This window comes from Aegilops tauschii, chromosome 6 (genome assembly GCF_002575655.3).
Source record: "Aegilops tauschii subsp. strangulata cultivar AL8/78 chromosome 6, Aet v6.0, whole genome shotgun sequence".
In the NCBI taxonomy this organism is placed as follows: Eukaryota; Viridiplantae; Streptophyta; class Magnoliopsida; order Poales; family Poaceae; genus Aegilops; species Aegilops tauschii.
The window spans coordinates 396,803,450-396,830,539 of record NC_053040.3 but is presented as its reverse complement, the minus strand read 5'-3'; positions in this window follow the sequence as shown (position 1 = coordinate 396,830,539).

Below are 27,090 nucleotides of genomic sequence, written 5' to 3'. Positions count from 1 at the left end.
GCCACGGCGGTTCAATTCATCAAAAAGGTGATCTTCTGGTTTGGCTTTCCACACTACATTATAACAGACAATGGTACCAATCTATCAAAAGGAGCCATGAAGGAATTTTTTCAACGTGAGCACATCCGGCTTGACGTGTCATTAGTGGCTCACCCCCAATCCAATGGTCAAGCGGAGAGGGCCAATCAAGAGATCTTGAGAGGCATCAAACCCCGGCTTATGGTTCCTTTGCAACGGACGCCGGGTTGTTGGGTTGAGGAGTTACCTTCTGTGTTGTGGAGCATCAATACCACACCCAACAGATCGACAAGATACACACTGTTCTTCATGGTTTATGGAGTGGAAGCAGTTCTTCCTAGTGACATCCGTCATGACTCACCTCGTGTAGCGGCATATGTTGAAGCTGACAACGAGAAGGCACGGCAGGAAGCTCTTGACCTGTTAGATGAGGAACGTGACATGGCGGTGGCCCGTTTAGCGATTTATCAGCAAGATCTGCGTCGTTATCATAGCCGCCGGGTTAGAACCAGAACCTTTCAAGAAGGTGATTTGGTGCTTTCACTCATCTAGGATCAGACGGATATGCATAAACTATCCCCCCCCCCTTGGGAAGGACCCTTTGTGGTCAGCAAGAATCTGCACAATGGGTCATACTACCTAATCGATGTTCGATAGCGCAAAGACTCACGTAAATCGGAGGAGGAGACCAACCGGCCGTGGAATAGTGCTCATCTTCGGCCCTACTGTACTTGAGCCATAGGCTCTACTTATGTACATATTATGACATTGTATATATTATGATCAATATAATAAACCGGAACCTCAGCTAAAGTGGGGTATCCGTTGTTTTTCTTACATCATGTGTGGTTACATGGAGCTTACAAAGCGGCGTCCGGTTTATCCCTTGATTCAGCTTCTCAAAGCTTTATATTACATCACTTGGGGGCTTGGTCGTATCCGAACCATAGTACACCTCTTGATCAGCGCAATGCCACATCATCACTTGGGGGCTGGGTCGTATCCGAACCACAGTCACACCTCTTGATCGGCTAAAAGCCACAATCAATCCGGGGCCAAAGAGAGTGTTGTAAAACAACAACTCAAACATAGGCACCCACTGAGCACAGCTCACAATGTTACTTGGGGATTCTTTGCTGTCGAAATGAACTAAGAATCTACACTTGTAACAGGCTATCAAGCCATGGCTTGGAAGCCTGGTGTATACACCTAAAACCCCGGGTTAACCTGCATATTTAAGTAAGTCACTCGGCCCAGGTAAACCTGGTATGACCCTTCGAACTTTAACAAGTTACTCTAAAATAAAGACCCTGAACTTGTCAAGTTAAAACGATGATTGGTTAAGGATTGAGGACCATCTTAAAAGGCTTTGCAAAAATGGTTTAACTCAGTGGCCTGGCAGCCATGAAAAGCCTCGAATTTGGGGCCTGGCAGCCCGTGAAAAGCCTCGACTACAACTGTTTTCATTTGCTTTTTGCTAAGTTTTCTTTGTTTTCATAAGATTTGTGATGTTTTTTAAACCGGTGTTTATCAACCCGGTTAGGCTGTCAACTAAAAGTTGTCAGTACACGATCAAATTATAATCCAGAGACTATCAGCCCGGTCTGGTTTTGACTCAAAGTCACCAGTATGGAATAAACCGGTGTTTATCACAACCCGGAACGGTTTTATTGTAAACCGGCATCGTATAACAGGAGTTACTTATCCTCCAGAGTAGGGTTATGGCCCTCACTACAAAGTTGGTCAGACAACATCATGCCTAAAAGTCGCAGGTATTATATATTTCCATATTTGGTTATCTTTTACAACCTTGGTTACAAATCTTGGTCATATATATATATGGGTATCATGACCCGCCCGGGGGTAAACCGCCAGGGCGCTTTAAGCTTCTTATCTGCAGGAACAGCTTGAATAAATGGCTATGGATTATGAATATCATATCTTAAGCATGTCGGAATAAGCAAGCATCAATCGCAGATAAATATGCACGAAGGCATACCAGACCAAGTATTTTAACTAGCCTATTACAAGGCGTTTCAGTGCCCAAAAGGATAATTGTTTTCACAAATACATGTTGCAGTATGTAGAAGACTAAAGCGGCCTCCGGTTCATGGTTGGTCACCAGCTTGGCCTGATGGCTGGAAATCAACAGTTGCCCAGTCGATCCCAGTTAGGGCTTGGAATACAGCTTCATCGCTTATCAGCGTGGACGGTTCAATGTCAGGGGCATAAGTGTGCTTACGGATTGGTGGGATAAGATTTTGCGCTTCTGGAATTGGTGCCGCAACCTGTCTGTTCTTATCATCATAACTCGCCTGATAGTACGAAAGATCTGCCTCTTCAACCAGTTGACAAGCCAATGGGCGTACTTCCCGGTTTATGATTCGGAGATCATCATTGCCAAATTCTGTTCCGTCTTCCTTTAAACTGGGATAGCCTTGGGCCACCTCCACTGGATCAAAGTCAGGTACCCGCGCTTTTGCTCGGGTTAGTGCGGCCAAAGCGCCCGTTCTAGCGGCAGACTTTTTTAGCTCGTCTACCCTGGCAGGAAGCATAGATAACCTTTCTAAGGTATCCTTGATCAGAGTGGAAGGAGGAATATTGTGTGAAGCGGTATAGATGATCCGCTGCGCACCGGTATACAATTGCTCTATCAGAGTGTAGGCAGCTTTCAACTTCTTCTGTACATCAGAGCCCAGATGGCTAATGCGAGTTCCTGCACCATTCTACACATCAGTAAACCGACAACACATGGGAAAGATATGTTGAAAGTATTAAGGAAAAGATGTTTACCGAACACAGCAGCAGTCATGGCATGAATCTGCCGCTTTACGCCGGTCAGTTCATCAACCACCGGTTTAAGAGCGGCTTCTGCGTTTTCAGCCCTTTTTATCAAAGCGGATTTTTCAGTCTCCCAATCCGCCCGCTCTTTGTTGAAGCCCTCTTTTAGTTTCTCCATAGCACCTAGAGCGCTGGTCAATTCTTCCTTCGCTTTGGAGGTTTCAGCTTGCTGGGATTTGAGGTTCTCTTGCAGATCAGCGCTTTGGCTTTCCTTCTTGCTCAGTTCAGCCTATAAAGAGACAGATATATAATGAGTTGACAGTACATATTTGAAGTACCAAGCACATAGCAAGTTATGCCCTTAGTACTTGGGGGCTAATGCATATTTGCTCTTTATCAGAAATTTTTACAAGTCCTAAGCACAATACAAGTATTCAGCTTGGCACTTGGGGGCTAATGTGTATTTTCTCATAAAATGCTGATATGGGAATCCTTCTACAAAGTCCCGGTTCATCTTTATAAAGTTAAACCGGGCCTTGGGGGCTACATCAGTGAAGTTAAGATGCATTGTTGCAAACATGAAATTGTTACTAAGTCCCGGTTTAAATTGGTATCTTAAACCATCACTTGGGGGCTACTGGAGTTGATAAGCTGCAATTAAATATAAGAGAGAAACACTTATGAAGTTACCTCATATCGCTCCTTCATCATATTTACCAAACCGGCTTCATAGTCACGGCTGGTGTACAGACGGTCCAGGAAGCCAGAGTGAAGGTCTTGAGCATTCAGATGGGCATAATTTGACAAATTGGCGTTCCATTTGCCTTTGCCAATTGCAGAGAGCTCATCTTTGGCAGTATGCTTTGACAAAGTGACAGGATTGCCAGGAGCGGTATGGCCAGTGCCAGTAATCATAATGTCATCATCTTTGTCATCAGCGGCCGTTACTGGGGTTGGCGGTTTGTCAGTATTTTTAACCGGACTTGCTGGTTTGTTGTCAGTTCGGACAGGGCTAGTTGGCTGGTCAGCATGGCTCGTGGTGTCAACTTCTACCTGCTCAGCAACGAAGTCATGATCTTGAGGCGGTGGGTCATTCAGTATGGCATCAATGTTGGTCTCTTCAGGATCTGGAGTTTTCTCCGGTTCAACAGCCACGTCCTCATCAGCCGGTTTATTCAACCGAGCTTTCTTGCTGGGTCTGGGCTTGGCGCTGAGAAAAATAAACATGAGGATCAGTACAGTATATATTAAAATAACATATCAAGGATAAAAATAAGTGTATGACTCACCCAAGAACTGTTTTGAGGGGTGGACGTTTTGTGGCCGACGACTCGCCAGAAGATGAGTGAGAAGTGCCCTGATAATTTGAATCAGACGGGTTAAGAGGCTGGCGGAAACAACCTGCTTTGGGGCATGAAGTGTCAAGGGGATAAGAGACCTCTGATCGGCGTTTCCGAACCGGGTTGTTCGGTAAACCGGCGGAGGTAACTACCTGGCCGCTGTGCCGGGTTGTGCAGCGAGCCTCGTGCTACTGTGTCTTCAAAAGAAAGTTTGGGTCCAAGTAAGCAAGGGGGTGAGAAAATTTTACTTTCTGGTTTGCTCGACGGATTTTTTATGTTGGCAGAGGATCTGAATCGAAGGAAAGAATGATTACCTCTACATCATCAGCGTGACTGCCTTCAGCGTCGTCCTGATAATAATCATTGTCAATGACGTGTATGAAAAATGAACCAAGAGAGTCAAGTTCTACCTCTGATTCCGGATTACCCACATCGTCATCAGCTGGAAGCTCAGAGGATGCAGTGGTCCTTTTCTTGGCATTTTTTTAACAACCTTGGTCTTTGGACGAACCGGCTTGACCGGTTTATCTTGCGGCTTGACCAGTTTGTCTTGTGGTTTCGCCGGTTTGTCTTGTGGTGGTTTCTTGTTCCAGAATGGATCATCACCCTGTCAGAAAATAATCACACTTTCAGAGAATATTTGGACAGAAGCAACTTCAGATAAAAAGACTATATGATTCTTACAGCTGGCGGTTTGTTGAAGGTGCAGAAAGGGAGTAGTCCAGTTTGGGCACAGACAGCCTCCGGTTCGTTCAGCATTTTCTTTACAGCCTCAGTGACTTCTTGTCGGGACCCCGATTCTAGGTCACACCGATCTAGCATGTAACACCTCATATCACTTTGTGGCCTCACGCACGGTATTCCCACGGGTGTCGCCTTACCATGGCCCGGGACCGTTTGCGCCTTTTGGCTCACGTATATGATAGTGTCGCTAGCATCCATATGACAAAGAACCCGGGCCGACATGACTAGTCGTGAACCCAAAGTGGCACTAACTTACGGGGACAGGCATACATGAAACAACATCGAGCATGTCGGTCAGCAGCGTGCGAATCCGGGCTGTAGCACTGGGCTAACAGGACTCCGGTGAACCGGGCTGTAGCGGGCTAGGCAGGACTCCGGATGTCACCGCGTGACATTTCCCCGAAGGGACAGACACAGGAACGAAGTGAATCACATGCCGGCCAGTCAAGTGTTCCGGAGCAGTAGTGCTGGGCTAGCAGGACTCCGGTAAACCGGGCTGTAGCGGACTACCATGGCTCGGTGGAAGCACTAGACTACATTTCCCCATAAGAGAGGCTACCAAGGATAGACAACTAGGTTGTCGGATCCCACACATAGCAATACATGGTACACGTACGCATAACATGCAAGTATGTGCTGTACAACATGGCATCACAACATAACGCAACTCATATAGATAAAAGGCCCATAAGAGCCACATAGCATTAAGTTCAAACAGGGGTCACATGACCCATCATTCAGAGCATACAAGCAACGGAAGCATTACATGTCTGAGTACAGACAACTACAAAAGAAAAGGCTGGAAAGCCTGACTATCTACAAGCCCCTCCCAAGGGTACAAGATCGTAGCTGAGGTACAAGCTACTCGTCGAAGTCCAAGCGGAGCTACTAGTAAGACTAAAGTCTCCGCTGCAAAAACATAAACAAAGCAACATGAGTACAAAGGTACTCAGCAAGACTTACATCAGATCCTATCTTACATGCATTTGTATCAAGAAGGTAGTGTGGGGTTTAGTTGCAGCAAGCCAGCTTTGACTCAGTGGCTATCCTATTCTATGACTACGAGAAACTTCTTTGAGGTAAGAAGGCACAGACGAGTCTACTAATCACCACCTCAATACACCACTATGGATTCATTCCCGTCTCACTACGAGAAGCCATCCATAGCACTCACACTTATCTTGAGCATTTTAGAGTATCCACTTCAAGTTGTCTATGTACCACGTAAGCATCCAAGAAGTCCATAACCGAGGACACGGCTATTCGAATAGATCATGATAACCCTGCAGGAGTGTACTACGTCACACAGGCTCTCGCCACTTACCGCCATGTACACGTCATGTACCTCGGCAACCTTCAAGCGGAAGCCTAGCGAGGGTGTCGGCCACGACCTGACTAACCACACAAGACTCTAGTCCAGGTTTATCGCCTATTCGGGTTCCATCCGCAAGGAGATCCGGCTGGGGTGTCGCTCACGGCCCTAAATGATGTGTGCAGGGTTCCCGAGCCCACCATCCGGGTGCCACTCGGTACACCGGGCCACGTGTGCCTAGTCTGTCCCAAGCCCACCCTGTCGGGTGCCACTCGGTAGAAAAATAGCACTACCTACAAACACCAGAGACTAGTTGCAACTCCTGGACAGAGATCAAGTTGGTTAATAAGTCGAGAGGGGTCGAGTTACCGGAACCCAATGTGTGGTAGTAGCTAGTCATTGGACAACATACACATAACTCAGTGCTTAAAGACGGTTTCAATGAGACAACCCACCATGTACTCCTACATGGCCTCTCACCGCTACCTTTACCAAATCGTGTTCACACGCTTAACTCTCGGCACCAGAACATATCGTAACACTCCAATTCATTCCCAATGACCCAGACCTGACACAACTCTAAGCAATAGCAGGCATGGCATGGTAGGAACACAACATGGCTCAATCAACTCCTACACATGCTAGTGGGTTTCAACTATTTACTGTGGCAATGACAGGTCAAGCAGAGGAATGGGTTCAACTACCGCAGCATAAAGTAGCAGTTGAATCGTTGTTGTCCTAATGCAGTAAAAGGGAGCAGAAGCGAGAGAGTAGGATTGTATCGGAATGAACAAAGGGGGTTTTCTTGCCTGGTAGATCAACAGGGTGGCACTGCTCCTCAGACAGGTACTCTGGAGCACTCTCCGAAGCAGGACCTATCGAGAAGGAACGGTGTCGACAATCAAAACACAATCATATGCAACACTATGATGCATGAATATGGCATGAATATGTGATGTGTTTTGAGCCAATGCATTTAGCATTCAACTTGGAAGAGATCCATTTGAACCAAAGGTTCAAATGCAACTCTAATTTAAGTCCTTATATATGCCATTTATATGTTTTCACTTATACAGTAGGTATAAGTTGGTTTGTCATGCATGAAACTAGTACAGATGGATACATTGCATTTTTCTGATAATTTTTCATATATAAATTATTTAAATCTGAGCTACGGTTGAATTTCTACGAATTTTAGAAGTTTTGAACATTTTCTGGAATTTCCTGATTTAATTTAAATCCAGAAAAAGGGTTTATTGCGTCAGCACTGCGTCATCATGACGTCAGCGGGTTAGCGGCGCTGACCAAGTCAAACCTGACGTGTGGGGTCCACACGTCAGTGACACAGGGTTAAACAGGGGGTTAGTTTATCCTAATTACATTGTTAGTGGCGCTGGGGCCCACTAGTCAGTGTCAGGGGTTAGGTTAGGTGGTGATTAGCACTAAGCTAATCACCTGACAGGCCGGACCCACGTGGCAGGGCTCAGGCGACAGGGCTCGTCGCGGGCGACCACTGGCCACGGCGGAGTCCCCACTAGAAGCCACGGGAGCGGCGCCTGGGGGCACCAGGAGGTTGCCCGCGCTCCCGCGCATCCAGGGGAGCCCGCGAGAGGCTGCGGGGGCGGCGGAGCTCGCCGGTGCAGAGCTCACGGCGGCGGCCGGAGCTCGGGCTCGAGCGGCTGCGGGGCTACGGAGCACGAGGAAGCGAGCGGAGAGGCACTACAGCCTCCTGGCGTCACCAGGAACACGGTGACGCGTGCGGTTGCGGGCTGCAGTGGCTTGAGCGACGACAGCGAGGAGCTACGGCCGTGGAGGAAACAGCGGCTACGACGCGGGAACGATGGGGAGAAGAGGGGGGAAACGGGGAGGTGCTCACGGCGATCACGCGGAGGAGCACAGCGGGCTCGGGGGAGACCTGGTGACGGCGAATCGACGGCGGCAGACGGCGGAGCCCGGGGAGGAAGACGATGGCGATGGCGGCGCTCCAGGGCCTCCCGAGGCGTGTGGCTCGACGGAGAGGTAGCCCGCGACGTGGCGGAGCTTCTGGGCGTGCCGGAGAGGCGAGGGGGTGGCGGTGGCTACGGCAACGGTGGCCGGTGGCGACGGCAGCGCTCGGCCGTGAGAGAGAGAGCGAGGGGAGGGGGAATGGGCACAGGGGAGAGCGAGGGGAGCCGGGGGGTTACGTGGCAACGTTGCAGGGGGTCACGGAGCAAGCAGGGAGGCAGGAGCTGGCTGGGCGCGTGGCCGTGTGCGGTGAGCGCGTGCTCGGCGTCCTCCTGGCACAGTGAAGACGACGACTGGCAGTGCCAGTCGGCTGGGCCGGCCTGTTGGGCCGCCGGGCTGCACAGTGCCCGGCTACACAGGTAAGTGGCCCACATAAGTTCCTTTGTATTTCTGTTTCTTTTCTATTTTTCTGACATTTGTTCTGATTTAGTAAAGTACTAAATCATTTTATTTACTTCTGTCAATTTTTGCAGGGACCTAAGGGATTAATCCAAAGCCCCTCACCAAAATTCAGAATTTTTGGACATATATAAAATATATAACATATATATATCCAATGCAAATAATTACTGCATTAATTCCAAATGGCCAAGATAAATATTTATGAGCTCCTGAAAATATTGGTTTGATTTTTATCTCTGTCCAATATTTTCAGAGAGCAACATGAACATTTTCTTGGACCCTTTTGGAGCAATTTTTATCTGGGTCATTTCCAGAAATGATTCTGAGCGTTTCACAAATCCTCATTTCAAATTTAAATGAAATTTATACATGATGCACACATGACTAGCTAGTCTAGGTCATACCAGAGCTAGGGATGTGACACTTCTGCATCTGTAAGTTGAATGTCAATGTGCCACTGAGCATCCTTCAAACTCCCCGTATATTCACACATCAAACCGGAGCGCTGGCTTAAAGGCAGAATACTCCAGCTTATCCAACAACGAGCAAGATCAACTCCTGTCAAACCATTCGCTATGAAGGCTCTAAGCTTTGATAATTGAGGAGCATAGTTGGCCCTTTCTTTTGCAGTCAACCTTTGAGGAAAAGGATGTGTGTTGCTAAGACGTTCGGGGTGGTAACCCGGCAGGGGGTTTTCATCAGGTGGAGATTTATCCTTGCAGTAAAACCAGGTCTGGTTCCACTCTTTGGGGTGACTGTGGAGCTTGGGATGAGGGAAAGTGGCTTCTTTCCTTTTCTGAACCGCCATTCCGCCCAGTTCCGTATTGGGTCCATCTGTGAACTCTGTACGACGGTTTAAGTGAAAGAAATCTCTAAACAGTTCGACTGTAGGTTCCTCTTGCAGATAAGCCTCACAGAAGACTTGGAAGTGGCAGATGTTGGTCACAGAATTGGGACCGATGTCTTGAGGGCGCAGCTCAAAATTGGCTAGTACATCTCGGAAAAATTTCGAACCGGGAGGGCTAAAACCTCGACCCAGATGGTCAGCAAACACGACTACCTCTCAATCCTTGGGTGTAGGAGGATTTTCCGGGCCAGGGACCCTCCAGTGGATGACATCTTTCTTGGCTAAAGCGCCCGTTTTAACAAGATTGTTTAACTGCTCTTCGGTTACTCGAGAAGGAGCCCAATTGCACTCATAGACTTGCTTGGCCATGGCAATGGAAATCTGAAACATGATTATTGCCGGTTTAAGATTTACAGTGGACAGCTGTACAGCGGTATAAGGATATAAGCATATTGTTAAACCGGAGTTGGTTATTCATAAACCGGAGTCTGACAATGGAAACAGTACAATGGTGAATGCATTGGCGGTTCAACAGGGGACTAATGGTATCTACCGGGTCATCATTTTTTCTGTGAAGTTAAACTGCCTAATCTGGTATTAAAGGTATAAAGAAGTATAAGTGAAGGAAAAAACAAGTTTCATAGTTTGGCATGGGAATTTCAGATCTGCCGTGTGTTGGATAATCAAAATATATTCTGGTCTAATATCAAGCACTCAAAAAGTTCAGTAAGTTCAGATGAGTTGGATATCAAGTAGGTGCCTTAACAAGAAGAAAGGAGTCTAAACTACAAAAGGCGCTAAAAATAGTCAGATCTAACCGGCCATTGGTGCTACCGAAGGAAGAACACCTTCAAGCTATGAAGAACACCAAACCCTAATGGCGGATCTAGGGCGAGAAGAAGAGGGACTTACTGGTGCAGGAGGAAGCAGCGGAGGATCACCGCTTTTCTCTGATACGATCAGGTTGATGCAGTGGCCTTTGTCGAAGCAGAGGCGAAGGACAATAGCGGCGGCAGAGCTTGAGGGTCGATCGGCGTGAGGAAGACGACGACGCGAAGAGGCACGAGGGGGAAAAGTGAAAGTGACCCCTCGGCCCTATTTATAAGATGAATGGATAAAGGGCAGGCGCGAGAATCGAGGAGCCCAAAAAATGGGGTGTGTGACAGCTCTGTTGCCTCGATCATCGGAGGCCCATTAATGAAGGTGGGTTACACACAGTTTTAAATAACAGATGACGTCACGGCGGTTTACCATGGTCTTGGAAGATGACGTCACGGCGGTTTACAAGATTACGTGAAGATGTTGAAGAAGAAATTTTCTTAAGTGTTGAGGATTGACATGAACCAGTTCAAATCAATCTGGGGCCTAATGTTGGGGATATTACCACTGGGCGTAAACCGGCTAGGAGAAGCCGGGTTAACCCCATAGTAATTCATTATATCTGAAGCCCATGAAGACAGACAGTGACGCTTTATGAAGGCCCAGGGCCCAAAGCCGGTTTAAGGCCTATAGACATAAACCGGTGTTGATATGTAAACTTGTGTTGTAAGATAGAAAGAGCAGAGACCGGGCCGGACACGTTTATGAGCCGGCCTCGGGATTCTGTAAACCGATGGGCGTCAACCCATGTATATAAGGGGACGACCCGACGGTGGTTCAAGGACAACAGACAACAACTCGAGACTCAAGCTAAGCGTATTCGCTCCCTGGTCATCGAAACCCCAGCAATTCCATCACAACTAGACGTAGGCTTTTACCTTCATCGTAAGGGGCCGAACTAGTATAAAACTCTCTTGCGTCCCTTGTCCGCTTTAACCCCTTTAAGCTAACCCGTAGCGATGGCTCCACGACTAAGTCCTTTCTCTAGGACATCTGCCGTGACAAAACCATGATAGTATGTTTTATTTTATTGCTTCTTATCACGCCGAACATGATTATGCAGTCCATCCCGAGCCCATATCGACGTATCTTCTTCGGATGATTCTTTGGGCCCGTCGGATATGAACAACGATTCACTCCCGACCGCCTCCTCCCCCCGCCCTACGGACGACGCCGAGGTGTTGTCTCAAAGGGCACTGAACCAAGGGGAGACAGTTTTGGAGGCGCCCCAAGGCGACATTCCAGGCACTGGGCACACGAGGGGCAAGACTCCCTTGGGCCCTAATGCCGGGGGCAGCAAGTCTAGCCCCCAGCCAAATACTGCGCCGAAACCTCCAATGGTTCCAGATTCTGTTAGGCAACCCCTCGCTAAGGGGGGCAAGCTGTCTGTGCCGATGGCCTCTGTCCATCCAGAGGCATCGGACAACTTGCTGGAAGCGCTTCGCGACGCTTCCATTGACGAAGAGCACCGCACTGTTATGAGTGCGGTGGTCAAGAAGGTTCAGTCCGCCAAGAGCGGACTGACTGAAGCCTGTGCCAGCCTCCTAACAGGCTTTGAGGTAAGTAATCAAATTATAAGAAAATGTTACAGCATAGACAGTAGCCCCTGATGCTCTATTTGGCGTTCGCGAAGAAAGGCCGAATAGAGGATCAAATAATAATCGCAGGAGTCTAATCAGAATGTGTCTATGTGAATAAGCAGGCTTCACTGCTGGCCGCTGCCGCTCGTACTGCGGAGGTCGCCACACTGAAGCGGGACCTTGAGCGGTCCAAGGAAGAGCTCGGCCTTACCAAGAGGCAGATCGAAGAGAACAAAGGCAAGTGATACCCCGTCTGTATATTGATAAAGAAAAATGTGGTTTTTGAATAATAGGATCGTGATGAATTTTGCTAGGGGCCACGACCGAAGTGGCGGCCCTGAAGAAGGCGTTGTCCGAGGCCAAAGACAAAGCGGCCAAGGAGCGCATGGAGCGAGAGAAGCAAGAGGCCCGAGTCGGAGAGGTGCAGCAAGAGCTCCAGGCTCTCGTGAAGAAATACGAGTCCTTGGAGCGTGACTCTAAGACGCAAGGGTCCGAGCTTGCGAAGGCCCTCGAAAACGCACAACATGCCAAGGCCGAAGCCCAAAAGGCCCTCTAGGAGATTCAGGCGGTTAGGAAGATAGTGACGGGTAAGGCATTCATTATGCAAAGAAAGCATGTGAAGGAAACTTTCCTTTTACTTACCCCAGTTCGGAGCTCTCCAGGAGCGTTCGCAGATCTACCCCGCAGTGTGTCGGATGCCGCGGAGTTCTACCGGGCCAAGGAGGGGAGCTCGACGGAGAAGTTGTTCTGGTCTTAGTATACTGGGACCGAACATCCGATGTCCTTGAGCGACCAGTTGAAGCAACTGGTCGAGCTTCACAAGGCGGCCGAACAAGCCATGAAGGGTCTTATAGTCCGGATGTGGCCTGGCGAGCCCCTGCTTGGTAGCTATTTCGGTCTTGTAAGGCGGCTTGTGAATGCCTGCCCACGCTTTGAAGTCATAAAGCGGTCCGTCTGCATTGAGGGTGCGCGCAGGGCCTTTGCCCGGGCGAAAGTGCACTGGGCGAAGTTGGACGCCGAAAAGCTGGTGAAGGAAGGGCCGCCGGAGGGCAAGGAGCATCGCCACCCCGAAAAGTATTATGACAGTGTCCTGAAGGGTGCTCGCCTTGTGGCGGAGGAATGTGCTAAGGATGTAATATTTGAATGAATGTACTCATGTGATCCTGTAATATGAAACGAGTTCATCTGCGCTATGCAACGCTTGTTAATTTAAAATATTACCTTATGTGCGGCCGTTTATAAAATCTGAGAGTTGGCCAGTCGTCGGCTTCTGCCCCCATGTAACTAGTACTGAGGTGTTCGGGATAAACCTGATCACTCTTTATCCCAATTTTGGGTCCTTCGAAGGAGGTGTTCAGCACAACGAACCAGGCAATCGGACTATAAAGCTTTATCACTCTCACTTAGCCATAGAAGTCTACAATTTTAAATTTTGGCGAAGCCCCTAGTATTCGGAAGGCCAAATTTGGGGCGCTATATACGCCTAAATCGGACAAGGCCGACTCCTCGCCCGAAGCGGAAGAAGTCTTTAAGGACTTGAGACCTCTCGAACAGCAACCAGCTCTCGCCGCATCATGACGGTCAGTTTTCGGCTTTCTCTACTGAGGTGCTCGTCCGGAAGAACCGGGACACAATCGCAGTAGTTCTCCCAGTGCTACCTTAGTCGATATAGCGGAACATAAGGTAACAAAACATGGGAGCCGGGAAAACCCAACTATTGACCCAAGACATGATTCGGAGCTGATGCATATAATGCTATAAGTTCGGGGTGCCGCACTGTCGAAAGTGTTCGGACTTTTCACGCCGTGTTATGGGGTATACTGAAGCCCCTGGCGCACTTGTCGTACCAGAATGTACGGGTGCAATTTGTCGTAAATAAGAAGACAAGGAAAAAAAGGAAATGCAATAATAGGTTAATGCTATGCATTGTTATTTAAATAATACGTCAAAGCGTACGGATACAAGTAGTGCAATAAGCAAAAAATAGGACTATTTAACATGTCCTATCCAAGGGCAAGCTGCGTATGGGTATGTAAAACAGGTATATCGATCGTTATCAGAGACCACCTGGGGATTCCCTTGTACGTCAGAGCGTCTTGCTTCCTTGGTATTCCTTCCCGTAATGGGTCCATTGATCAGGCTATCGGAAAGAGCTTCCAGAGAGTAGGGTCCTGAAAGAGAGAAAATGATAAAGATGTACGGGCCCTGAGGCGGTTGAGCCGCATTGTGGGCCTTGCCTCCGCCTGTGCCCATGGTATCTTGAGTGCGTAATTATGTACGCGCGGCACAAATTTCGCCGCTTGACTGGGACTAGGACGGAGGCCGAATTGCTAGGCGAGCTCTGAACGTGCCTGGCGATCCTGTTGTAGGGTACTCCGGATTCGCTTGAAGGTTTCCGGTGGCTTCTTCGCCAAATTGGCGGTTGTCCTCAGAAGGCTGCTTTGTACTTCCGCTGCGAGGGCCGCAGTGTGCTCCTCTGTGCGGAGCGAGCGTTCTGTGTTTCCATTAACTGTTATAACCCCGCGAGGTCCGGGCATTTTGAGCTTGAGGTATGCATAATGCGGTACCGCATTGAATCTAGCAAATGCGGTTCGTCCGAGTAGTGCGTGATAGCCACTACGGAAGGGGACGATATCGAAGATTAATTCCTTCCTTCAGAAGTTGTCCGGAGATCCGAAGACCACTTCCAGTGTGATTGAGCCCGTGCAACAGGCCTCTACACCTGGTATGACACCTTTGAAGGTGGTTTTAGTGGGTTTGATCCTTGAGGGGTCTATACCCATTTTGCGCACTGTATCTTGATAGAGCAGGTTCAGGCTGCTGCCACCGTCCATAAGGACTCGAGTGAGGTGAAATCCGTCAATGATGGGATCAAGGACCAATGCGGCAGAACCGGCATGACGGATACTAGTGGGATGGTCCCTGCGATCGAAAGTGATCGGACAAGAGGACCATGGGTTGAACTTTGGGGCGACTGGCTCCATCGCATAGACGTCCCTTAGTGCACGCTTCCATTCCCGCTTGGGAATATGGGTTGCGTATATCATGTTCACCATTTTCACTCGTGGAGGAAACTTCTTCTGTCCTCTTGTGTTCGGCGGCCGGGGCTCCTCCTCGTCGTCGCTATGCAAACCCTTTTCCTTGTTTTCGGCATTCAACTTGCCGGCCTACTTGAACACCCAGCATTCTCTGTTGGTGTGATTGGCTGGCTTATCAGGGGTGCCGTGAATTTGACACGAGCGGTCGAGTATGCGGTCCAAACTGGACGGGCCCGGATTGCTTCTTTTGAACGGCTTTTTCCGCTGACCAGATTAGAGCCACTGAATCCGGCATTGACTGCCGTGTCATTGGCGTTGTCGCCGTTGTTGCGGTGCTTGTGTCTATTGCGACGTGGTCTGCCGTTGCTATCTTTGGCATCTGAATTGCCCAGATTTCTTGATGTGTTATTGCTGCGAGCCAGCCACCTGTCCTCGCCCGCGCAAAAGCAGGTCATGAGTGTCGTAAGGGCTGCCATAGACTTCGGCTTCTCTTGGCCGAGGTGCCGGGCGAGCCACTCGTCACGGATGTTATGCTTGAATGCCGCTAAGGCCTCGGCATCCGGACAGTCGACAATTTGGTTCTTTTTAGTTAGGAACCGGGTCCAGAATTTCCTGGCCGATTCCCCTGGCTGCTGGGTTATGTGACTCAAGTCATCAGCATCCGGTGGTCGCACATAAGTGCCCTGGAAGTTGTCAAGGAATGCGTCTTCCAGATTCTCCCAACTGCCAATGGAGTTTGCTGGCAAGCTATTCAGCCAATGCCGAGCCGGTCCTTTGAGTTTTAGTGGGAGGTACTTGATGGCATGTAGATCGTCACCGCAGGCCATGTGGATGTGGAGGAGGAATCTTCAATCCATACCGCGGGGTCTGTTGTACCGTCATATGATTCAATGTTCACGGGTTTAAATCCCTATGGGAATTCGTGATCCATTACTTCATCAGTGAAGCATAGGGGGTGTGCGGCACCTCTGTGCCGGGCTATGTCACGACGCAGTTCATACGAGTCTTGTCTGCTGTATTCAGCCCGGCCGGATTTGCTTTTAGTATATCCGGCGTGACGATCATCGTCATGCGTTAGGGCGCGCCCCCGTGATCCGTAGATTGATCTTGTATGTCCTGCTTTGTTTTCCAATACGTTTCGCAGGTCCTGCGTGTTGCCCCGGGCCTTGGTGTTTTTGTTTGAGTGGCGATGGGGTGCGGGCTGGACTTCGGGTTGATATGCCATTCTGTCTCGGCCACGGGGTGGCCGATCAGCCGCGTCATATGCTGGTAGTCTGGGGTTTAATGCTTCCTCCTCGAGTTGGGGTAGCACTTTGCACTTTGGGTAACTCTTGGTTGGGCGCTCGAGTTCATATTCCTCGGCTGCCAGGACCTCGGTCCATCTATCCGCTAGCAGATCTTGATCAGCTTGAAGTTGTTGTTGCTTTTTCTTCAGGCTATTTGGTGTGGCTATAAGCCGGCGCTTGAAGCGCTCCTGCTCGACAGGATCCTCAGGCACGATAAATTCTTCGTCGCCGAGGCTCACCTCGTCTTCGGAGAGAGGCATGTAATTGTCATCCTTTAATTCTTCGACTGCTGCCTGTTCCTGAGGGCTAGCTTGCCCATCCTCCCGCTCGAGGCCTGGCTGGAGGGGATTATCTTTGTCTTCGGCACTATCCGGAGCGTTATTGTCTCTTGTGCCGGTATCGCTGCTTTTGCTATGGCGGGACTTAGAGCGGCGCCGCTGACGCCGGTGCTTGGATTGCTTCTTGGAGGGATTATACTCCGTTGCCTTATCGCCATCGCCTTCTTTGGGGGTGTCCACCATGTATATATCATATGATGAGGTGGCAGTCCAACGCCCTGTGGGCGGTGGTTCCTGTTCGTCTCCTGCATCGTCGTCCATACCGTCGATGTCTTCGGAGCCGAAATCGAGCATGTCGGTTAAGTCGTCGACAGTGGCTACCAAGTGGGTGGTGGGTGGGGAACGAATTTCTTTGTCGTCCGCTTCCCACTCAAGCCGGACATAGTTCGGCCAAGGGTCTCCAGACAAGGAGAGAGACCTTAATGAATTTAGCATGTTGCCCAGTGGCGAGTGCTGAAAGATATCCGCGGAGGAGAACTCCATGATCGGTGCCCAATCAGATTCGATAGGCACGGACGTAGGCGGTTCGGAGCCCGTGGTCGGGGACGAATCCAAGTGTCCGGCAACACGGGTCTCATAGGAGGTGAAGTCAGTATTCGGCTCTATCGCCGCTGAGTGTGCGGCCTCCGTGGCGGGATCCATCCTCCCATCCTCGGACGGCGCAATCTGCTCCGGATTGAGGGCCGGAGTAGCTACAAGTGTGATCTCCCGAACACCGTCTGATGACAGAGCTAAGTCGTGCTCGTCGTGACTATGCGGCGCACCTGACATGGGTTCAAATCCGTCGAAGATCAAGTCTCCGCGGATGTCGGCAGTATAGTTCAAGCTTCCGAACCTGACCTGATGGCCAGGGGCGTAGCTCTCGATCTGCTCCAGATGGCCAAGCGAGTTGGCCCATAGTACGAAGCCGCCGAATACGAAGAGCTGTCCAGGGAGGAAAACCTCGCCCTGGATCGCATCGTTGTCGATGATCGAAGGAGCCATCAAGCCTTATGGTGATAGCACAGTGGAACTCTCAATGAAAGCACCAATGTCGGTGTCAAAACGGGCGGATATCGGGTAGGGTGTCCCGAACTATGCGTCAAAGGCGGATGGTAACACGAGGCGGGGACACAATGTTTACCCAGGTTCGGGCCCTCTCGATGGAGGTAATAACCTACTTCCTGCTTGATTGATCTTGATGATATGAGTATTACAAGAGTTGATCTACCACGAGATCGTAGAGGCTAAACCCTAGAAGCTAGCCTATGATTATGATTGTTGTTGTCCTACTGACTAAACCCTCCGGTTTATATAGACACCGGAGGGGCTAGGGTTACATAGAGTCGGTTACAAGGGAGGAGATCTACATATCCGAATTGCCAAGCTTGCCTTCCACGCAGAGGAGAGTCCCATCCGGACACGAGACGAAGTCTTCAATCTTGTATCTTCATAGTCCAACAGTCCGGCCAAAGTATATAGTCCGGCTGTCCGAGGACCCCCTAATCCAGGACTCCCTCAAGGACCCCATGGTAGTAGAGGCCGTTGCCGCTGGATGAACAGTACCCCGATCGATCGAGCCGGTGGATGAACAGGACCCCGTGGAGGGCTGGATGAACAGGACCCCGTGGAGGGCTGGTTGAACAGTAGCCGGTGGAGGGCTAGATGAACAGTAGCCCATGGAGGGGTGGTTGAACAGGACCCCGTGGAGAGGGCTGGTTGAACAGTAGCCGGTGGAGGCTGGATGAACAGGAGCCCGTGGATGAACAGTCGCAGGTGGAGGCTGGAGGAGGTCGACGGTGGATGAACAGTAGCCCGTGGAGGCTGGAGGAGGTCGAGGTGGAGATGAACAGTATCCTGTGGAGTCCCGTTTTGCGGTACGCCACACCCCTCCCGATGAACAGGACCCCCGTTTTGATCGTAGCGCTCCCACACAAGTCCGTTTCCCCCATTTTGCGGTACGCCACACCCCTCCCGATCAACAGGACCCCGTTTCGACCGTAGGAGGTCCGTTTCCTCCGTTTTGCGGTACGCCAGACCCCTCCCGATGAACAGGATCCTGTTTCCACGATGGCCGTTCGAACACAAGGCCGTTTCCTCCGTTCTGCGGTACGCCAGGCCTCGTTTCCATCGCCTGTTCCGTCCAAGCCGGTTGGCTCCCGATGAACACGAGACGACGCAGTTTCTCCGTTCCGACCCAGCCATGTACAAGAGCCCTGGCCGTACGTATGCGCGAGTAGGCGTTTGAGACCCCGCCCGTATGTACGTACGTGGCCGTATTTACTTTCTTGCACCCTGGACGTTGTACGTACGTGTACATGCTACGTGCGCGCCTCTACTACCACACGTGCGCGCCTCTACATCGACCAGTATGTACGTACACGTTCGCGACCAGAATGACAACGCTACGTACGCTTCGACCGGGTGGGTCCCGACTGTTAGGCACTTCCTTGCATTACAAAAAAATACACTTCCGTGATGATACGTGTTTGTCACAGTAGGTCACGTTTTCTGTCATGCATGATCCATGACAAATTTATGACAAAATCAAGATAGTCATACCTGTGCTGTCGTAGAAGTGTTCCATGACATTACCAAAATTATCATCACGGAAGTGTCCACTTCCATGACGATAAATCGCGTGTCACAGAAGTGCTTTCGTCAAGGGTGACCGACATGTGGCATCCACCGTAACGCAACGCCGTTAAGCTATCGGGTCCGGTTTTGGATCCGATAAACCGTTAACAGCCCCGACCAATGGGGATTTTCCACGTGTAAAATCATCATTGGCTGGAGGAAACACGTGTCGGCTTACCGTTGGGACAGATGTCATCCACTCATTGGACCCAAAGCGCCTATGATACGTCGACACGTGGCACGGCCCAACAGAGGCCCATTCCTGTGAAAAGGCCGGCCCGTTTGACTTGGTCAAAAGGTGGCGGGCCGGCCCGCGGCAAGCCTGTTAACGGCCTGTTCGCATATAGCCCATTTACAGCCTGCTAACCCAGGGCCCGTTTACGGCCTATCCGAATTAGGCCCAGTAGCGTCATCTGGGCCGTCCAATATAATTCCAGCCCGTTTTAACTTCCGGCCCATGTATGGCCCATGACGTATTTCGGCCCATATGAGTCCCTTTGTAACTCTTGGCCCATTAATGGCCCGTGGTGAAACCGGCCCGTAATGAACAGTGTATCGCTTTATACCCATTAGCGACCCATTATTCCATTGGGTCGTTTCCAGCCCGTGTTACCTTTCAACCTTCTGAGGGCCCATTTATTCTTGGGCTCATTTCCAGCATTCGGTTACTTACGGCCCATTACTGGCCTTTTCTGCTTGTGGGCCAAATTCAGCTTGTGGATACAGTCGGCCCGTTTGTGGCCCGTTAATCTGTTGGGCCATTTTCATAGCATCATCAAATATGGCCTATTAACTACCCATTATGGTCAGCCCATAAAACGTACGATTTCCACTCTAGCCCATTTACGGTCCCTTATACGGCCCGTACAAGGCCCATAGATGGGACGGCCCGTAGAAGGCCCATGGATCCTACGGGACGTAGAAGGCCCATTGAACCGACGGACATAGAAGGCCCATTGATCCGACGGCCCATAGAAGGCCCATGGATCCGCTGGCCCATAGAAGGCCCATGGATACGACAGCCGATAGAAGGCCCACGGATCCGACAGCCCATAGAAGGCCCACGAATCCGACGGCCATAGAAGGCCATGGATCGTCCGCCCCGTAGATGGCCCATGGATCATACGGCATGTGGAGGGCCATGGTCGCTACAACGTTTGGGCGAGTTAGCCCCCGTTTGAACGATATAGCATATTCAAAGAATTATCCTACTCTATACTATCACCTCTAAAAAACATACACTATACAATAAAGAGACTAAGGCATAGAAACGTATAATAATCCTACACTATACAATAAAGAAATTACAGCCGATTATACCCACTGGGCATTATGGTTCGGCACCAGTGATAATAAAGCATACACAAACAGCAAATTACATGCACTGGGCAAATACAGCTCATACATCATGGACACGCATCAACATAACTTACCATTTGAACTATAATCTCTTCAGAAAATAGGATTGACCGGATTTAGATAGCACAAATTTCAGTCTGCAAAATCTCCAATTCCTTCGTTGTTACCTCAGTGTCTTGTTTCATTTTTTTGACTCCTGCATCTAATACCTGCATGTCCAGTCTCAACTTGTTGATTGTACGTTCAGAATCATGTACACGTTGTCTTGCCACCTCTAGTTGATGCTCGAGAACATCAGCACATTCCAATTCCAATCCATAATCGTTCGGTAACGGCCATGCCGCACTGCTCGCAGATCTTTGTGTTGATGTCACTTCATCCTGAAATGTTTCTGTAAGTACACATGACTAGGGCAAAAATATAGTTACAACAGTGAAGCGAGCAAGACAGACTATTTTGTGCATGGCAAAACAGGACTAACAATAATGTTACACGTCATGAAGCATAAGCAGGTATATTTTAAAAATTATAAAAAAGGTAGTCTGTGCAGCCTGCATACAGAAATCTCTCTTAGCTCACCAGAGGAGCATGATGTTGGGGCCCAATCCAAAACACAGACAAGTTACAAATTTAGACAGCACGTTGCGCAGAAGTAAGCAAGCAGTTGGCGATTCTGTAGCTCAATTAAAGTCTTAGGGAGCATAATGAACAGCAGAGGATTTCATACAAACATACTACATCAAGCAAAACTATGCAATCATAGCCTAGTATAAACTAGATTGTGAGCCTCATTCAATAATAGTTGGTTAATAGACTTCAAAGCTTCAGGCACACTTCGGCAGAGTAATTAAATGGTAAGGCCTTTAATTATGTCAACTAATAGTTATACAAGTACCCAACATCAGGCATCATTCTTTGGGCATCTCATTAACTGAGGACAAATAAAGCAATTGAAAAGATCAAATTAACTATGCCTGAAACAAACAAGGAATTGAACTGTTGAGTTGGATACAGTGACTTACCTTAACAGGTTGAAGAGGCTCAGCGCAGCTCCTACTTCTCTTGCAAGGCTCCTTCCTAACATCTTGTACTTGGAAATCCTCAATCTTATCTTCATTGCACCCCCTCTGCAAGGTGACACAAACTAGTTACTCGTCTCCTTGGAAGATAAATATGCATACTTTCCAGTCTGTGAACACAAAAGGATGAGATTATAACAAAACAACACCACATAATGAAACATGTCGCATCTCTTGCACTTGCACACAATGAAATGAGCATTTACTATGTCTGCACTATGTAAAAACTAGGCATACCTTCGAACTGGATCTCCAGGTACTCTTGGAGAGCCTACTTTAGTGTACAACCAAACCTTTATGTCACCTATGAGTTAGAAAAGGCCCCACTACAGCAGCCCTTAGTGTTTAAATCGTTGACAAGCTCTGTTAGAGTGTTAGGTCGAGAACATCAAGTAATCAAAGCAAACAGTCCTAGTATGGCTGGCTGATGCAAACAAGCAATTGAACAGATGTGTGAGAAAATCTTACATATCAAGAAAAGAAGCAAAGAAGGAGGCTTAAAGACCATCACTTGACTGACCAAATTTAAGGGGCATTTAAACATCATGTGCAACGTATGAACTAACATAACCATTGCATATTCCAGATTCTACAATGGAATGCACATGTATTAGGTTATGCCATGTATGATGATGCCTAAATGTACACTATAGCAGGCAGGAGTGATTCGTCATTGCACGCACAATTGAATTGCAGGTAAAGGGCCAGTTCTATTCCGCCTTTTCAGGGCTTATTGTCAAAATAAGCCATAAAATATGTAAAGAAGTCATTTTTGAGTTATGGGCTTGGGCTTAACTAATTTCTCTTTGGAGGGGGGTGTTTCGGGTAGAACCTCACTAAAAATTGAAGGGAAGGGGAATAGTGAAATGACTCTGTTGTCCGCCTATATTACACTCAAAATGCAACTGGTGACGCCCGCGTCACACCCCACCCTCAAGTAAAAACAAACACGCAAGCATTCATTGCCCTGCCCGCTTGCATCTCCTCTCCCCTTTCCCTCTACCTCGATCCCCTGCCTGTAGCACTAGGGTTCCTCCAGCAAGCCGTCGCCATAGGTCCCATCTGGCCTAGTCCTCGACGATGCTCTGTCCAGCTAGGCTACATGGCCAGCAGGTAGGGGCAAATCTCCCTGGTTGCTCCTCCCTCTGGTGCCGCCCCTCATTCTCATGGTCTCCAGCAGCTGCTCCACTGTGGTTCGTCCAACGCACTACTCCGGGAGGCGCTGCACAACTACGGCTGATGCCACACTGCGGCAGAAGGCACCTTATTCCCCCTCCCCACCTCCCAGGCTGTGGCCTTGAGGTGCTGTTGAAGGATGAGGATGAGCTCATCCAACAAGGTGAGGATCTCCTCTGATTTTTTGCCAAATTTTCATTCTGATCCACTATACGATGAATTGCTATGAGCTGCTTCTGTTGCTGCTATATGATGCAGTGCTATGAGCTGCTCCTGCTGCTGCTATATGATGAATTGCTATGAGCTGCTGCTGCTATATGATGAATTGCTATGAGTTGCTGCTATATGATGAATTGTTATGAGCTGCTGCTGCTATATGATGAATTGCTATGAGCTGCTGCTGCTATATGATGAGTTGCTATAAGCTGCTCCTGCCGCTGCTGTATGATGAATTGCTATGAGCTACTCCTGCTGATGCTATATGGTGAATTGCTATGAGCTGCTCCTGCTGCTGCTATATGATGAATTGCTATGAGCTGCTCCTGCTGCTACTATATGATGAATTGCTATGAGCTGCTCCTACTACTGCTATATGATGAATTGCTATGAGCTGCTCCTGCTGCTGCTATATGATGAATTGCTATGAGTTGCTGCTGGTATATGATGAATTGCACACTGCTGCTGCTGTTGCTGCTGTATGATGAGTTGCTATGAGCTGCTGCTGCTGCTATATGATGCTTTCAGGTGGTGCTGCTATATGATAATAACCAGCCACTTGGACCATCGAATTTCAATAAGTAATTGTTCTTCATTTAAATGTGGATCATGCATTTTTCGTTTAAATTAGGCAATGGGATCTCTATGGAAAACATTGACCAAAGTAGATTGTGCCAAGTAGATGGTATCTTTGTATTTGCATTTTGAGCAAATAGTGATGGTATGTTTTCCTATCATATTAATTACTGCACTGGGTTCAATTTGTGATGTTTGCAAGTCAAATTAATTTTCATATGGGCAGCAAAATGAAAAAAATATAATGCAATCTAGACTTTTCACTGATCATACCAAAGATAAGCTGAAAACGCAATGAAAAGAACTGGTTGGCTTATTACATGGAACTTATATTCACAGGTGCTTATTTTCTTAGGATAACTCGTAATAACTATCCCTAAGAAACTTGGCCAATAGAACTGACATACAAATAACATGTCACGATGATTGCAATGGAGGAGTGACGTACCATAGCACACTGTATAGGCTCACCGCTGGCTCTCCTTTTTTTGCGATGTTCCATGAAGTTGCCACATACATCTTGTACTTTTTCATTGTGTAACCCTATCTGCAAGTTGAGACGGCTAATTTTAGACATCTCTACATGATAATACATTGCATATCCCTTGCGCATATTTAACCCAACAATTAATGATCGTGTGCGTAGCATAAACTAGCCATGACTCTGTGTGCTGGACTAGCAGGCACTCTAAGGGAGCCTAATGTAGTGTACTGGAATTCCTACATGCCACCTACGATTTTGTGTAATGTACTGCCTCTGTTCCTAAATATATGTCTATGTAGAGATTCCAGTATGGACCACATACAGATGTATATAGATGCATTTTCGAGTGTAGATTCACTCATTTTGCTCCGTATGTAGCCTATAGTGGAATCTCTAGAAAGACTTATATTTAGGAACAGAGGTACGAGGTAGTATCATGTATGACATCTACATATCTAATTTAGCAGCCAGTAGTAGAAATCATTATCTGCACAAAGGGATTACTGGTCGAATATCCTAGCAAAGCATGCTGGCAGGCACAGGACAATACAAGAGAGAGAGACATGCTTACAAGATCATAGCAATGCCTCGGTCCAGGATCTTGCTTGGCCAAGCTGTTAGATCCAGAAGAAACATCGTCCTTGTAGTTTTTGCCAGCAGCATAACAGGTAACAGCGACATGTTAGTATATTTGAAGTACATCGGGCAGGTGATGCTGGACGGGTTTAAAGGTGACAAGTACCTAGGCCGTGACGGGTGCTTGGCATCTTGCCAGACGGTGGGAATCAGGTTTAGAAACGTCAAGGGTGATGACGCTGCGCTGGCTGTTGGGGTCTGGTAAGGAGATCTAGAACCATCGAGTAGGGTGTTTGTGGAGCGGCTCCGGTAGGGTGGACTACGGTGTGGGTGAAGCGGATCTGTGGCCGTGGACGAGGGTGTAGGTGAAGCTGCTCCGGTGGTTGGGTTAAGGATGGTGTCGACGATGCGGATCTGCGGCCGTGGATGGGGCGTCAGAAGCTGCTCCAGTAGGTTGGATGAGGGTGCGAGGAAGCGGATCTGAGGCCGTGGACTTGTGAGTTGGCAAAGCGGCCCCGGTAGGGTTGAAAATGGTATAGGCGAAGCTACTCCCGTGGGGTGGACGATGGTGTCGGCGAAGCGGCTCCGGTAGGGTTGAGGAAGGTGTCGGCGAAGAGGATCAGAGGCCGTCGACCGGGGCATCGGTGGGGCGGCTCCGGGGGGTGTCGACGAAGCGTCGCCGGTGGGGAGTACGAATGAGCCGTTGCAGATGCGCTGCGGTTGACGAGAGTACCGGCGAAGCAGATCCGGCGCCGTGGACAAGGCCGGCACTGAATGGGCTGTGGTACAGTGGTGGATGAGCAGTCTATTTGTTTCTAGGGGAGGTGGGAGGGGTAGATGCGGCCGCAGAAGCAGATCCGGTGAGGTGGACGCCACTGGCAGTGAATGGGCTCTGGTACGCCGGTGGATGAGCAGTCTAGGGTTTCGAGAGGGGAGGGGAGAAAGGCCGACGAAGTACGGACGACGTGATGTGAGATGCTCTGGTGCTGTGGAGTTAGTCATTTTTGCGGGAGGGGGAGAGGAAATGGGGGTGCCGTGTAGTGGGGGGAACCGGAAGTTACCAAAGCAGCCCCGACCTATTATGTAGATGAGGGCAGTATTGTAACTGTTGGTCTCCGTGCACCAAGGAAAAAAGGGGAATTTCGCATGCTAAAGACTAAGATGGCGGAAATTTTAGAAGGAGGCGGGAGATTTTGCCGCCCGCGGGATCGTTCGTATCCAGTTTCAACTAATTTTGGACCGTGCTAGCGGGAAGGTCATGCGAGACTGTGTACACGGGGCACGCGTCAGCAGTTAATAATTGGTGTGAAGTCCACCCCAGAAAAAAAGACAATAGCGTTGAATCGATATTGTACCTTTGGCCACGATACGAAGTAGATATTGATTTATGTTCAAGCGATGCACGTCCACGATCGCTAGATAGTGATACGTTAATGAATTGTGCAATCTCTCTCACACGCATACATATCTCATTTCCCTGTGGGCATCAGAATCACACACGCGCACTTCGTGTATTTCTCTCCCTCCGTCAAGGTTAGAATTCGACTTTCTACCCCGTCCTACAAGTCTCTCACACAGAAACACACACGCTCTCTCTGTCGAACACGCCCACCCCTTTAATTCCGCCCACCCACAGCCACTAATGTCTCAAAGTATAATAATGTCTCTCACACATATGCCTAAGGTTAACTCGAGTTCCGGAACCATATGAATACATACAATGGGATTCCAACAGAGCACCTTTTGTTTTGAGATTTCTCTCTCTCTCTCTCTCTCACACACACACACACATGTGCGCGCGCACACACATACATTGTTTCTCGCTTCATTTTTTCCAGCACTTGCATGCACACAATTTTGTTTATCTTCGTGATGCTTTAAGTATGCCTCGCACAAATGCTATCTACCTATCCCTTAATATAGCTAGATATGTGTCACACAAACTCCTTCTCCCTACTAGCAAGATGCCCATGCGTTGCACCGAACATCAAGATGCATTTGTATGAGTAGTTTATCTTGTGGGAGAAAAGGATGAACGAGGGAATGCCTTATTTGCAAATGCGGAGAGGGGTGTGGGTATCTTTTTGCAAAATTGCCACAGTTTCCTTCCTATCCGTCGGGTATAAATCGGATGGCCTATATTGCAGGATGGCAGGAACACCATCATCACCAACTCTGTTTTTTATAAGAGTAGGGATATGTAAGTGTCACTGCCCCCCCCGACACACACACCCACACCCGCACAACCACACACACACACACTTCCCAACACCTAAGGAGTAGGGTGACACCTCGATCTTGATACTAATCTATCGACTGGCTTCTCTCTCAAACACACACACACACGCACACACACACTACCCGACATCGAAGGAGTAGGGCGGCACCTCGATCTTGATAGTAATCTATCTACTCCTCATTCAAACACACACACACACA